Source organism: Haliotis asinina, chromosome 3 (assembly GCF_037392515.1).
Source record: "Haliotis asinina isolate JCU_RB_2024 chromosome 3, JCU_Hal_asi_v2, whole genome shotgun sequence".
Taxonomy (NCBI): Eukaryota; Metazoa; Mollusca; class Gastropoda; order Lepetellida; family Haliotidae; genus Haliotis; species Haliotis asinina.
In genome coordinates this window covers 39,431,991-39,448,147 of record NC_090282.1, presented here as the reverse complement: position 1 = coordinate 39,448,147, position 16,157 = coordinate 39,431,991, and the positions used below count along the sequence as shown (strand labels likewise).

Genomic DNA, 16,157 nt, shown 5'->3' with positions numbered 1-16,157 from the left:
ACCCTGCTACTGCCGTCACCTTCCTCTACTGCCTCGCCTTTCTTCTACACATACATCTCACCCTGCTACTGCCGTCATCCTCCTCTACTGCCTCCCCTATCTGCTAAGCTTGTATCACACTCTACCCTTTACTTCCGCTTTCTGATAGAGTTGGATCTCAGCATAGCCGACAGCTGCCATTTTCCCTTGCTTCCTCTTTCTCCTGCACCTGCATCGCACCATGTACGACAGCCGCCATTTTATGTTCATGTGAAAATAGCATAAAGGTGGGAAATCGAATCAGTATACCGTATTTGGAATATAGTAAAACAATAATCATAATCATCAGTTCCATGTTGCGTGTTTTAAAGAACTTTCGTTGATTTAAGCGTTGCTCATTTGTGAAAATGGTCAAATTGCAAATGACACAAATGAAGCTTTATTCTTCTTTAATAGAGTAACAGATAATTTATAAAGGCTGATGTCGAAGCCAAACGTCATAAAGACACTTTTGTTGTTTCTTTCGTCTACAGTTTCAAACAAACTGTCCAATTCATGTTTAAATACTTTTTCAGTACCGGGTCATGTGACTTCTCTTTTGGTTTAATTAATCGCGCACCAAGGTCACGCCGTCGATGTCATTTTTTGACCTTCCTGACCTTGATGTTACGACAGCGCGACTTGGAATGCCACCCTTGCTTAGTTTCGCGAATGGAGGTCACGACAGGCGGCGCTGCGAACTGCAGCAGACGGTACTTACCGCCTGAAATTGCCGTCAGGTATTTGGCACCTTTTTCTCGTAAGCTCGGAAGATTTGATTCAAATCTCTGTGCAACTACTTCGAAACATGGAGAGATTGCGATAGTTCAGTTCATGGCGGCTTGGGTCGTTCACATTATTTACGGAATCATACGAAACTTAGTCACGTGGCTAAGACTCTGACTGAGTGTGTCTATTGATAAATAACGGAGGGATTTATGTATTTGGCGGAGGAATAAAGAGGGATTAGATGTGTTAGAGGGTCATGGGGAAATAAACAATAATGCACTCGGAATACTGACTAACCAAGTTTTGAGACGGTTGAAATAGTCTCCTTGTTTCGTGTGTTTATTAGATGGAAGATGTTAGGCCCTTTGGCGCCAGATATTTGCCTCACTCATCCTCAAGAGAGCGATTGTGCACATTTATTGCACATTATAACACACAGGTTTCTGAATTCAGAGCAATTCTCTGACAAAAGTCAACATCGTGTCGTCGTAACTCTGGGGTAAAAACTGGGACCATCTTTCCTGGGATCGTAAATAAATGAACTTAATTGTAAACATACTTGGATTTAACGGCGATCTAGACAGAGGTCACCGTCGATGTAGTCTCCTCGTGACCTGTGTCAAGAAGGAGTATATGTTGAGGGAGTATTCACTTTAGAAACATTTGCTGAAATGTGCGTTCAAATGAAGTTAATTCATTTTTTACCAGCACCATCGCGAAGGCTATCCCAGATAAATGTGGATGTGAATGAAATATGTTTATATATCAATGTCATTATTACCATCGTTATCATCGTCATCGTCATCATTATCATCATCATCATCATCATCATCATCATCGTTATCACCACCACCACCATCACCATCGTTATCATCATCATCATCATCGTTATCATCATCACCACCACCACCACCATCATCATCATCATCATTGCCATCATCATGATTCATTCATTGCTGTTGTTAAAGTTTCAGTCAGTGAAGCATTGTTTCAGACTGTTCTTTTATTGTTATCGCTTATATTCATAGATCGCTACTCTTGTTGTTGCTGTTAAAAATGAAGTCCTTGCTAAATTGCTGATTCTTTCAGATTTGTTATAATTTATATACATGTTTTATCTATCTAAAGACTTAGGTTCCATGGCTCGGTACCCTTTATCTACTCCTTGTTGACATCGTGGGCATATCATTAGATACAATAGGTTGATATTATATCTGGACTAAGTGTTCACATTCCAACGACTGTTATATCTATCAGGAACGATGAGGTAGTCTAGTGGTTGAAGTGTTAGCTTGTCATGCCGAAGACACGGGTTCGATTCCTCACATGGACACAATGTGTGAAGTCCATTTCTGGTGTCTCGTGCCGTGCAGTTGCTGGAATATTGCTATAAGTGGCATAAAACTAAACTCACTCACTCAGATATGTATATTATGACCTCCTCTTTTGGACTTGTGTGTTATATTGTTCTCACGTTTCGCCGAAAACCTAGTTCGATTCCCCTTATGGGTATATTCACTTTCTGAGGCCACATTGCTGACAAAAATGCTAAAAACACCGTGAAAACATTCACACACTCTTCACGACTTCACCCCAGCCGTTAGCGGTTACTTCTAATATCTACATCACAATCCATCTACCATTACTTGTCTACACTTAAGTGAAGTTTGCTTTCCGCTTACCCAGACGATACATTCCATTAACCTACTTCTCAATCGGCGTGAACAGTTGGTCGAAAAGGAAAGCCAAAAAAAAAAAAACGGCGCTTGCTGTCGTGACAGCAGGTGTGCAGTGAATCTAGACAGGTATCAGGCGGTTTAGACAAAAATGTTAACCGATACTTATCGCTAAAACGTCTTAGTGGTCTGGGACTCCACGTATAATCGAATCTAGCATTAATGAACAATAAACCAAGCCTTTAAAGGGGAGACCACCCACACGTTTATTGGGTAAGGAATGCGTTTTATTGAAAGGATTCTGTAATTAATCGGCCGTGGTTTACCAGTTATTAAGACACTGCAACGTGTAAGTTATCCAAATGTGTTTTTCTATGAAGTCATTTTAGGAATACTGTTGGTATCATGTTTATGGGACCAATAAGTATCATGACTGATGATCAGCGATCATTCATACAATTTCTGCAGCTTTGTGGCATTTTATCCAAATGTAATCTGTTGAGTAATCAAGACAACATAGCTTCAGGTGTTTTTTTTGTGTGTGTTATTATTTAGACTACTTCATTATTATGTGTACAGGTAACAGGTAGTAGCCGATCTGTTCACTGAACCGTAATAGTAGTTGTTTTAAGGCGTCTGCGAACTGGCTGTCTGCGCAATGGGAGGACACCACCAAGACTGGTTATTCCCTTGAGCTGATATGGTAGACTACATCTTATGCATATAGTAATGGGACTACCTTTGCATACTAGTCTGTCTCACAGTCCCTGAGCCGTGTTATCTTCGCCCTTCTTCACCCTCCCTTCAATGCGAAAGCCATTGAAGTAAGACTAGATTCCCCAATGTTCAGGTAATAAATTTCACTGGGACTCCATAAATGTTGAAACGGAATTTGTGTTTTTATCAACAATTATATATTCAGAGACCAAGATCTGTTGACATATCCTTATCATTTTTGCATTATTTTAGTAATTTAATGCGATTTATTCAATTCCCTGAAATAATTGAAGTAATTCCCTTATTTTTCTGGTTTTAGCATGAGTGAGTGAGTGAGTTTAGGTTTGCGCCGCTTTTAGCAATATTCCAGCAATGTCACGGCAGGGGAACACTAGTAATGGACTTCACACATAGTATCCAAGTGGGGAATCGAACCGGGTCTTCCGCGTGACGAGGGGGCGCTTTAACTAATAAGCTACCATACAGCCCCTTGTAATATAATTTCAATGCAATATATGTTATAATATATATAATTTCAACCCATGTACAGATCAAGGCATAAAGCTCCATGAAGGTTGAAACACATACATATCAATATATAATTCGATACACTTTCACCTCCCGCTACGTTTACAAAGGTAAGTATTAAAGGTGCGTTTATGGCGACCGTTATCTGTCCCCAGATTGATCGAAATATGAATATCTCATAAACAAAGAACATTACTCCTTCCCTGAAGGTTTGTAATGCTCTGGCTACCTGCGCAATTTTGTACCAAGGTAAGGGCTTAAGAGCAGTAAGTGTCTCAAGCATGTTTGGCTATCAATAATTAATTAATTGCAACCATTGGAAAGCATTATCAGCGTCTTTGAAGTCTTCTTGGAACGCCAGGTAATTACCTGTAATAACCATAATTTGTAATGCTGTTGAGTGTCGGGACATCTCGCCGTTGCGAGACTTTGATCACGTGACGTATTATGGTCGTTAGGGTCTTGTTCTTCTGAAAGGGTTCGATTTTGGAAACCAAGTTGTGTACGAGGGTGGTAGTAATTTGATAAGCAGGTTGGAAACACACAAAGAAATGTCTATGGGGTTTAATAATGTAAGAGGAAATGACACTTTTGTGTTGTGATTACATGTAATTTACATCAAGTCATGCATTTAATGACATAAGAGAATGAATCATCAATATACAATGCTTTGATGTCATGTCGTCAGCCGAATGCTTCATATTACTGAAAAATATTTAACGAGGTATCAGTTATGAACTGCTCAACAAAAGTTAAGAATTTTTAAAACCCAGTTTTTCACATTACTGTCGTACATCTGTCTTTAAATGACAGCGTATCGCTAATAGGAAAACGTAACCGATAATTCATTAAATTTACTAGTAAAACATGATGTATAACATTAAAGTTTTCTGATGTGATGCGAAATTGTGTTTTGTGGTAAGATAAGGCACCAATTAAAGGTAACATTTTTATTCAATGACGATCAATAAATACCTTGTCATATTGACGATCAGGTTACATTGTACTTTGAGGATTAAATGCCATCGTTAAGCCCACAACGAATTGATAATTTATACACTTGAATATATACGTTCTTTCATATCTATAAATTGATTGCTCTGCTGGCCTCGTTTTCAGATTAACTTGCCAAAACCTGAACTGAGCATGAGACTTTTCAAAAAATGTAATTTACCGTAGATAATTGATTAGAAAGATCGTAACAGTTGCCAGGCAGAATAGTAAAATATCATAGAATCTCAGAAAGGCAGCATCTTCTTGCCGACATTTGTAATACAAATTATTCGTTATGGATACTTTAATTTGAAACAGAGTAGCATCGTGGGTTATGGTGCTTGCGATCAAGGTCATAATCCCCATTCTCACGGCGAACATCCTGTACAGTTTAACCTCTCTTATCCAGACCTCCTTCACCCGATAGACCAACTACATGAATACACTGCAGACAACTCTGTACTAAGGACCCTGTTAATCCGGACTACCAGGGTTTCCAGTTTTCAGGAGAGGTTTCGCTGTGACATATAACATTACCCCGGTAACTAATTATGGTTAGGTTAAATATGTTAGCGAATCACCTCATATGTATAATAAGTACACTGTGATATAAAAAGCCATATTTCATCAATAGGTGGGCTTTAATGCCTTGAAGCCACTGTGCGGGGGATATTTGATATCTGTAACTCTACTACCAGACAGGTTCATCATTGTGTGGATTTATCTGATCTATTATATTATAAACTGGGTGTCACCGTTCCGCTGATATAATGGCAAAACTATGTCCAGCATCGGGGCTTGCATAAGTGGCCGAACCTATGCTCTCGTGTATGAAACAAACAAAAAACTATTGAGATGGTCATGTGTGGGGATTGCAGTTGATATTTACAGAGACCATATACCGTCTGATATTTATGAAATACGTGATAATGATGCTAAAGAGAGACCTGCGTCATTGTCTCATTAATATACTTACGTTTGTCTGTTTACGCTCGTTTTTTGCTGTTTTAATGGCCCTGAATATGAATCTACAATAATATAATATATTTGAATTCCTGGTGAAGTTATACTTGTTAGTCAGGGTACTATTAACATGCTCATGAAGGGCGGTAGGATACAACTCACCGGCCCTAAACCTGATTTTGTGTCAACAAACTCAGCTCATGCTCTACTGCTAAAGTAGCAGTTGTATTTGCATCTTGAAGTCCAAACCAGATGACCTGCATCTCTCAACTCTAACCCCTGACCTTGGGTCACACGGGGAGGGTTCAGGTATGTTTATCTAGTGGTTTCTTTGCCTGAGTGAAAAGGGTGAACAGAACTTGGTCCGATTTACCGGTGTTGGAGCAGACGGCATGTTTGCCAAACGGTTCGTCTTGGCCAGTAACGTGGAGGGTGTTGCGGTCAGTTTACACATAGCTTGACCAATGTAACTGCACCCTCTAGCCAGCCTCGCAACGCCAAGATGACCTTTGAGATCCCAGTCAAGTCATTTGGTCAGGGATAACAATGTGGCGAAGGACTTGGCTTCGTTTTGACATGGACAAATATACTCCATGACATCGCAACAAAGGACATGTCTGGCTGTAAGTACATAGCTGTAGTTCAAAAGTAATGTGTTAGTCTAGAGGTCACTGGAAAAACATCAGTCAAACCATCACTTGTTAAACCGCGAACGATAGCAAGGGAAGTATATTGAGTATCGCTTGTAGAAGATGTTTAGAATGAAATGCCTCGTCTAGATGATGATGATGATGATACAATGATGATGCTTGAGCTAGCTGATGATCATAATGATGATGATGATACAATGATAATATAATGATGATGATGGTGATGATGATACAATGATGATGGATGAGCCAGCTGCTGCTGCTGATGATAATGGTAATGATGATACACTGATAATATAATGATGATGATGGTGATGATGATACAATGATGATGGATGAGCCGGATGATGATGATGATGATGATGATGATGATGATGATGATGATGATGATGATAACGACGGGTCTTCCTATGGCTGCTTCTACTCTCCTATAAAAATACATCATTAAGACAAGGTAACTGTCATGTTTCCTACTTTTAAGCAAGCCTGATTTATTTACACTTCTCATGCAGTAATTGTGCTTTCATGTGGCATTGCCTCTAAGCCTGCCCAACGATGGACTGTATAACATTCCGATAAGAAGTAGCGTAATGTAATCATTCCTATTTCAAAGGCTGGTCAAAAGGTCAGCGCCATAGGTATAGGTTATAATTCAGTGTGTGTACTTACCTTATTACCACAAGCTGGATCGTGTACGTGCAAGAAGTCAGTCCTCTTAGCATAGATTACTTTAGTCGAAGGGCATTGGGGTTTAATGTTCGTTCAAGAATATTTCCATCATGTCATGTCCCGACCTGCATGCACGTGTTTGGTAATGCTTGCACTCCAAACGTCTGCCGAGTTATCATCTTAAATCAACATATCATTCCCCCTGATACAGAGACATGAGAGATACCTCACGCTATCAGATCTAGCTATACAAAAGTGAGTCAGGTGTCACGTTATCCGACTTAGCTGTCCATCTACAAATGTGAGTCAGGTGTCACGCTATCAGACCTAGCTGTGCATCTACAACCGTGAGTCAGGTGTCACACTATCAGACCTAGCTGTACATCTACAGCCGTGAATCAGGTGTCACACTATCAGACCTAGCTGTACATCTACAAACGTGAGTCAGGTGTCACACTATCAGACCTAGGTGTGCATCTACAAACGTTAGTGAGGTGTCACGCTATCACTTTTCGTCTTTATGCGTGATTAACGCGTTATTGCTACCTGTCAATCAAATGTCCAACTATAATATCCTTCATACCATGTAACGAGACATGTTCGACAACAACCTGCATGGATTTATAAAGGTAAAGGTCGTGGAGAACTTATCTTGTAACGCCTAAACCTCCGTCAACAATAGATCGACTTATCCATAGTTCGAGACAAGGCGAATCGATAGGATAGCCCAGTGGTTAAAGGGTCCGTCAATTCGTTACGTCGTAACCCTTGTTCAATTCCCCACCTTGCGAGGAAGAGGCTGTGTGATAACTCGCTGAGCCTAACAAGCTGCGTGAGGGGAATACTACCTAGGGAGTTGAGTTGGTTAAAAGAATTGTAGAAAAGAGGCATCCGTTGACCAAGGGAACACTAGTTGCGTAGAAATGTGCGCAATATATATACTATCCTACTTCATGGCAGTAGGATTAAGTTAATCCTTTACATTGGGTTGTGCTTTTGTGGGTGATTTTTTTCTGTTCCTGCCGTTTTACACACTTTACTCACCAGGACAGTTTACCTGCTCGCAATGGTACAGTGGACCCGTGAAGAGGTTAGAATTGGTCTTCAGTAACCCATGCTTGCTGTAGGAGAGGACTAGCGGGATCGGGTGGTCAGACTTTCTATTTCGGTTGACACACGCCATCGTATCGATAGATGTAGATCGATGCTCGTGATGTTGGTCACTGGATTGTCTGGTCCAGGCTCAATTATTCACAAACCGCCGCCATATAGCTGGAATATTGCTGATGGCTGCGTTAAACAACAAACAACTGAATCCACTGGCACAGCGATTGGACGGTATATCACCCACTGTTGAAATCTGTTATTCCGAAATAGAAACCGTCGGGTTGCCCACCATTGCCTTACTGCTTCATGAAACACCACTCACCCTTTTACCACTTGAATGAAGTGGTATAATACAGGGTGTGTTGTATGAAAGTGACAACCTGATATTCCACGTCGTCAATAAAACGGTGCAAACACAGAAACTATCATAGCTGAATAATGTTCTCGGGAAAGCCACCGTTCCTTGACGACAGTATCACATCAGTATCAAATGTTCGTATAATTAGGTAAAACGTCCTTCATCTTCCTATTCATGTATTCTTTAGGGACTTGCTCATGAGAATAACAACGCTTTCTCAAATATTTCTAGAAATATGGGCATTAATTATAATTTAGCTTACATAAGCATATAGATATTGAATTGAAGTGTCTTTAGATACGCCTGCTCCCGACATTATTGTGACATCGCAGACATAAAAGTTTCAACGAATAAATGAAAAAAAAAACCATCAAATTTTAAAGATGATAAACAGTAGTGGTTTGTTCTGCGGCTGTTGTGTGGAACCCGAAATGTCACTTAGAATCGACCACCATCACATACATAATTGAGGCAACGTATGACTCAAAGCGTGTAGTGTTGCAGCGGTTGAAAACATTCATGTTCTACATGTAAATTTAACCCTTCCTTTTGAAACGAGATGGTTATTGTTACCTGAATGAAAGGAGACTATTTCAAGCGACGTAGCATTTTCGCAACCCATCTACGTTTAGGGCTATTATATTGATGAATACAATGATAAATCTGTTTGAGGGGATAATTCTAAGCTCTCGTCGCCACAGAGTCCGCATTTCTGTTTCAAGCCACGATTCAGATGTTGTATTCAGACGGTCAGGCGGTGTATCGTCTGCTCGTTTCCTAGCAACCGTGTATGACAATATTGACGGATGATACGAGGAAAACTAAGCGATCCGCGACTCGACTTAACAAATTGACATGCCTTACATGTTTGGTTGAGAGTTGGCTTTAAAGGTGATACAAAGTTGATCCTGATGGGGAACCTTTGAAACACACCAGTGACTCTCATTGCCCCAATGTGCCATTCATCAGAAGGAACTGTTTATGGGTGCTTGTCGGGCTAGAATCCCCCACCTGGCTTCCAGGAACAAGCTAATTAGTACCTGGATCGATCTTGGAATGGTTCAAAGCATTATTTAACCCAGGAAAGAAAGACAATCTGCAGAATATCAACATGTCGTGGTTTCAGATGGTGTCGTGTTCGAGGGCATGGTTGCCTGAGCTGTGAAGGGGACCTTATTCAAATTATTACTTTTTGCTGATGGTGCTATGTACAATGATGACATTTGAGAGTGTGGATATTCATGTGTGTGTCAAAAACAATGGACGGGTTATCAGTTTTAACGTGGAGTAAATCCCCTGGTTTCTCGAGCTGTGATTAATAGGTCTGTGGTATATAGGATTATACTTGCTGACGGAGGAATTTCTGTACAGAGCGGCGAGGAAGGACTCTGTGCTTATGATACCCTGGGATCTCACTCGTCAGATAAAAACCCTCGAAGCTACAAGTGGCAGTTTAATTGGATCGGCAAAGAATAGGATTTGTGTCAATCAGTCTTGAAATATCCTACAAGAAGAAGACTTCTGGAACTGTCGTACAACTGAACTTGAAATTGACCTGGAGAAATCTACATCTCTAAGTGTTCGGTATAACGCTAGGTGGGCCTCCTCTCGTGAACAGCGACCTACTTCATCGCATCACAGCTTCACAGCAACTTAACTCTGATACCGAAATATTTGTGTCGACCAAATATTTGTCGCTTCACCTGAAGGACAGCCTAGTCCCGAAGCCTGGGAAATACATTGATTTTTCGGCGGTGATTTACCGGCTAGTAACAACACATCGGCTGGGACCGTACACCTGTAATCTGAACCTTCCTTACCTGCAGACGAACCGAAACAATGGAGGTAATATTGATTATTTGAGTAGAATGAACAGGGAATCCTAATGTATTTAATGTGATAACACGGTCGATTTCAAACCGAATTTAGTGGGATTACGTTGTCAGGTCTGTTAAAGTTCGTCGTCTAGACGTGTATAATTAACTTATTTCAAACCAAGACATAGACTGTATAAAATAAGGGTGACCATCAAATATCACTCTGAGATCAATATACATAGAAGTCTTAAATGGCGAGTCTCTGGCCTCTAATATTGGCTTAGAATAACTAACTGAAAGCAAAATTTGCAGGTGTTGAACTTAACCCAGTATGTCACGATGATTCGACTCATATTATTCAATTGTTCGATTCCCACATGGATAAATGTGTGAAGCCAAGATTTTGTTGGAATGTTTGATAAAGGTAAAAATCACAACTAACTCACCAATGATGAAGTTCAATTTTGAAGTTTTGAATGTTATACGTTTCCGCTGGATTAACACCAGTTTCTCATGTCATTACATATTAATAAAAAACATCATGGTATAGTAATGTTGTATAATCCTATATTAGCCCCTCAAGCATGTACTAGCTGTGTGGGTATGCGCGCTACATAAATATCCGATAATATAATAAATATATGTTTAAGTATGATAAGACATCAATTGTAGGTTGAGATGGTTTGAAGCGTTGAGGTGGAAGATGCATGGCCTTGTGGGTGTAATTCGACTTGTGGGTAGTTAAACAGCTTACAGTTTTCTTATTAAGTTTAACCCAATACTGTTATAGTTGTCTCTGAGTAAAGTGTGCGATGCTCCTTGTTAGGTGTATTCGTAATCGAGTGTGCCTAAAGTCCGTCTGGCGAAGTGTCGCTTTGTAGTATTGAAGTAGCCATTACTTTCTATTATTAATTTAAAGACAGTCTGTAAATGTGTACGTTTCACGCTAAGGGACCCTTGTGGTTTTCATTTCAGACCGTAGTGTTGCTTCAACCCATCTGAAAAACGTAATTTTGTCAGCAAACATACAACAGAAAAGATGAAATTAAGTTTTTTCGTCATTAGCAAAAAAATATTACTTGCTGAAGTTCACGCTCTCTTAATATAGTGTTGAGACCAAAAGGAATATTTTAATACACGTGTTAGTCTTTGGTTACCGGATTGAAGAGGTTGTAGCACGTATACACGTACGCTTTAAGCACGTTTTATGGATTAGTTTATAACATACTTATGTGCTTGTACTTATGTACAGAAAATAGCTAGGATTACAAACATGACTAGGTCGAACAATGCTACAGACGCGGAAACTCGGATATTAATATCATTTAGTGTTTTACTCGGTTATTGTATTGTAGATTATGGAGGCAAAAGGTCGTGTATATGTATATATCGTTACATATAATACGTTAATATAAGCATAACTTTATTAACAGGAAGATTAGGTACACCACCTAATTTCTGTTTTATCGTGCTTTTATATGCGGGTGAGTTGTTGTAAACTTGGTATCGGTTCTTCGATGAGGTTATAAAATGTACTTCTTTTTTACGGAAATGGAACCGAACACAGAGTCTTTGGGTGTAAGTGAGTATACTGTTACGCCACATTTAGCAATATTCCAGCAATATCACAGTTGGGAACATGGGAAATGGGCTTCACACATTGTATCCATGTGGGGAATCGAACCCTGATCTTCGGAGTGACGAGTGAACGCTTTAACCGTTGGGCTGCAACTCAGAGGCCCCCAGAGTGTTTGAATGATAGAACAGAAGAACTACTTTTGAGCAACATTATCGCTTGTTGTCTGTTTTCTGATAGAGACTGAAGAATGAAGAGATTTCCGAATTCACACATAAACTGGCGAGGTTAATTTTAACTTATTGCATATTGGAGGAGCCCATGAAATTGTGTATGAATTGAAAAATCTATTTTCGTATATTTCGTATATTCACGTAAGTAATTTCACAACATACCACACACATCTTCATGACAGTATAATTCCTTGAATATTTCAGGTCCTTAGGTACTTTTCTAGCTTTACATTCTAGATATGAGTACATCAAAATGTGCTATCTACCTGGTGTGTATTACACTTTCTGAGGACGGTTCAGTAGACTAGTGGTTGAATCGACGATCCAGGTTCGATTCCCCACATGGATACAATATGTGAAGCTTATTTCTTGTGGCCCTTCCACGGTGATATCGCTGGTATATTGTTAAAAGCAGCGTAAAACTAAACCCACTCATTCGCATGACATTTTGTCCTGGGCCTTCTTTCACGAATCAATAAGGGGATCGTAAGTCACCAAGGTAACCTTATCGAAAGAGAGTTAAGGTTGGTGAAAGGAGTCGCCGATGACGAAAATGCTGTATGTGGTGATAATAATTCAGACTAAATCATGTAGTCTTCATTAACTAGCATAGGAAGGCGTTACCTTCGGATGTACATCTTTATTATCAGTTCATCGTTTCCATTACTTAGGAAATGTCATACATTTGTAGTACGCAAAATAAGAAAATTAATTCCAATACCCTGGGGGATGGAGCTCTGAAATATCCACGGATGTAAAGTTGTCAAAGCTACAATCAAACAGCCATGCAAGTGCCAACGTAAATATTGTCGATTCCACTGGCAGCATTTAAACGGGGTCAACTGCACATTAGTGGGTTAAGGTGAAATCGACACTGTATCCAGGAAATGTCTAACAAGGCGTGATGCAATAAACACGATAGCTGCTTCTCTACCTAACAACGCATGAAAGCTTGTCAATGTCGCTATATTTTCGTATCCATGTTCCTAAATGATAAGATAATATATGGGGCCTGGTAAATGCGTAGCTTCTGATGATTATGTAGCGGTGACCTACGGTCAGGCGGGTTATGTCATTCACGCTAGCTGTATATTGATACTCCACGATAATATATGGTATAACAGTATATATATCAGTGTTTGACAGGTGAGCTTGAGTGCGAGAAACTTGCTATCGGTGTTGTCTTCAAAACTAAAGGTCAACCTTTGTGAGAAGTAAAAATCCAGAACATATCCACAGCAATTTTTCGATCCGTTCAATATATTTGTCAATTCAGCTCAATTATTTATTATGGACGTTCTCTTTGACCTTGATCTGGTATACTATGAAAAAGGGAATACATTGGCGTGTATATCTTTGTACCTCGTAAATCAACAGATTCTTTGTGCAACGTTGCATATTTCAAAATTAACAATCCGTGCTTAGGAATTCAACATATCTAGTTAGAATTAAGGGGATGTATGTAAATAAACACAATAATTTCAAAATCCATGAGAAATCTCATTTAAGAGCAGATTCCTTCGAATGTTCCGTCTATGTCGCAAATATGCGTTTATGGATCACTGTTAACCAGTGACGGACGACATCACACAATCGTTCCCAAATAGATGACTGTATCCTGTCCGCCAGGTGCATCTGTCACAAACGCACGCAAATACAAGTCAACTGTTCACCTGAAAAGTAATAGCAAACAAAACCGTAAAAGGAATCCTGGCATTTTCCCTTCCCCGTGAGTCATGATGATGGGGTCCTGTGGTGTCTAATAAGTTCCCATGATTACTTGCACTTCGATATTTAATCCACGTATTATGTTCGATAATTCACATTATTTTCAAAATTACGACAATCTTCATATTTGTCCCATGTCTTTAGTTTAGGAGTTTTTATGTTTTCTAATTAACTTTCAACCCTTTGATGTACTGAAACCTTTTAATCCAAATTAAATCACACATGCCGCGGTTTTTTCACTGATCGTCGCTGCATTGCATTGATGTGATTTTGATAAGAAAATTAGCATCCTGTCGTGATTGAAATTCACAGTAGCATTAAACAGCTGGTCCCTCAAACATGATATGTCGATCTCGCATAGGAAAAAACACGAAGCGGGGATTGGATTACTCTGCATGAGCAAAACATGTCACGAAGAACTCTTTTAATCAAACTTAAGACATGGCTTTGTATTTACTTGCCTCACTGAAACAGGTATTTCAATTTCAAATGCCGGTTGATGCAAGTCGGAAAATACTCAATCAACTGCTGGTGTGTAAGAAATTCGTCTTGAAGATCTGTTTAACTGAATAGAGACTAACAGACCAGCATTTAGTCTCGGAAATGAACATATTTACAGATAAAGCTCCTAATTTACCGTCATTTCTTAATCAAAAAAGGAAACCAGAGACTTCTTCATTTTCAGAATGAAACTTCGTAATCTAGGCTCAGTCCAGTGATCAATATTGTGAGCAAAATTTCACGCCGTTTTGGTACAAAGATACTACCAAATAAGTCACTTGCCTGACAGTCGTGTCCTCATGTTAGGTTATTGATGACCCATTCTAACCCGGAGTCCTCGAGAGGTCCTTTCAGGCTTATATCTTATAAAAGAGACTTGTTGAATCTGACCTAAAACAGTGTATTTAGCCCTGTGTGGTGGGTGGTTGAGGTCGATTAACGGCGTCGTCAATACTCCGGCTTTATTATTAAAGTATATGATCGAATCCGGACCAGACAAACCATCAGTCCATTAGTAAACGTGTCCAACATGCAATTAATAAAGGAACAAGATGTTGCACACGATGTTCATTCATGTCTGATATGGTCGGTATTGTTTCCCATTAACATAGGATACCAGTGATGTAACTGAAGGATTGTTCAATGGTAAACTGGCTCGCAGTGGTATAACTGAAATGTTGTCCAATGGTAAACTGACTCGCAGTGGTATAACTGAAATGTTGTTCAATGGTAAACTGGCTCGCAGTGGTATAACTGAAATGTTGTTCAATGGTAAACTGGCTCGCATTGGTATAAATGAAATGTTGTTCAATGGTAAACTGACTCGCATTGGTGTAACTGAAGTGTTGTTCAATGGTAAACTGACACTCAATGTTATAACTGAAATGTTGTCCAATAAAGGCTTTGTGTCAGTGGTATAACTGAAATGTTGTTCAATAAAGGCTTTGTGTCAGTGGTATAACTGAAATGTTGTCCAATAAAGGCTTTGTGTCAGTGGTATAACTGAAATGTTGTTCAATAAAGGCTTTGTGTCAGTGGTATAACTGAAATGTTGTTCAATAAAGGCTTTGTGTCAGTGGTATAACTGAAATGTTCAATGTCAACGCTGACTCTCCAAAGCAGCGAAAACCAAATTCAATCACACACTCACTCTCCGCCATAAAATAAAATATGCGTTGCAATGACATTTTGCAAATGTAATGTTACCACTCCAACACATACGAACATGTATGTAGCATGTATAACAGTAAGTGGTGAAATTAAGAACGTAATCTTGTACGTAGCATTTAGGTATCAAGCTTGCATCATTGGGATATATGTTTGTTTCAACACGTCCCCACATATCTTCCTTCACGAGACAAGCTCAAGCCACCGATTATCCATAGCATGTCTCCCGGTCAAAGACGAACCAGCATGGTGGCAATGTTTACTTAACGCTGGATTGAGTAAAGGAGGCACGGTGACAGATTGGGGGGAAGTGGGGAGACAGCGTTATCTGTGTCGACACGAGGGGATATACAAGGGTATGAAATAGACATTAAACACGTTGTCTACATCACGGTTACGCGTGCCAAGAACATGAAACTACTTTAGTTCTCAGTATGTCATGAGAAGACTTAGGATGTCTTGCAGAATGGTGGGCAACTCAGCTTTCGTGAATCAAGAGTGTTTCGGTTATGTAGGAGAGTTCACGTGTATACGAAGCGGTACATCGAAATTACGTCAAAACATCAACGGAACGCCGCTACTGAAGGTAAGTTAATTAAATTTAACGACAGGTCCGTTTTCATTTCGGCAAAACTGAATTTGATTACCTTCGAAACGTTCTTTCGTGTCGCCATTGTATCTTAGCTGCATGCAGATCAGCTGAGTGCAGATCAGCAGACTCTATTAG

The 16,157-nt window shown here is 39.7% G+C and overlaps 1 protein-coding gene across 2 annotated transcripts in view; it reads left to right on the top strand.

The window, feature by feature from the left end:
• Positions 1-16,157, top strand: part of LOC137277981 (uncharacterized) — a 68,503-nt gene that overhangs the window by 20,814 nt on the left and 31,532 nt on the right. The window contains exon 1 of one of the 2 annotated variants that reach the window (XM_067810005.1): positions 9,972-10,253. The exons of the other annotated variant lie outside the window; for it this stretch is intronic. The gene's annotated coding sequence lies outside the window, so the exon portion shown is untranslated. Of the gene's footprint in view, positions 1-9,971; positions 10,254-16,157 lie in introns of those variants that run through there. 2 annotated transcript variants of the gene reach the window in all.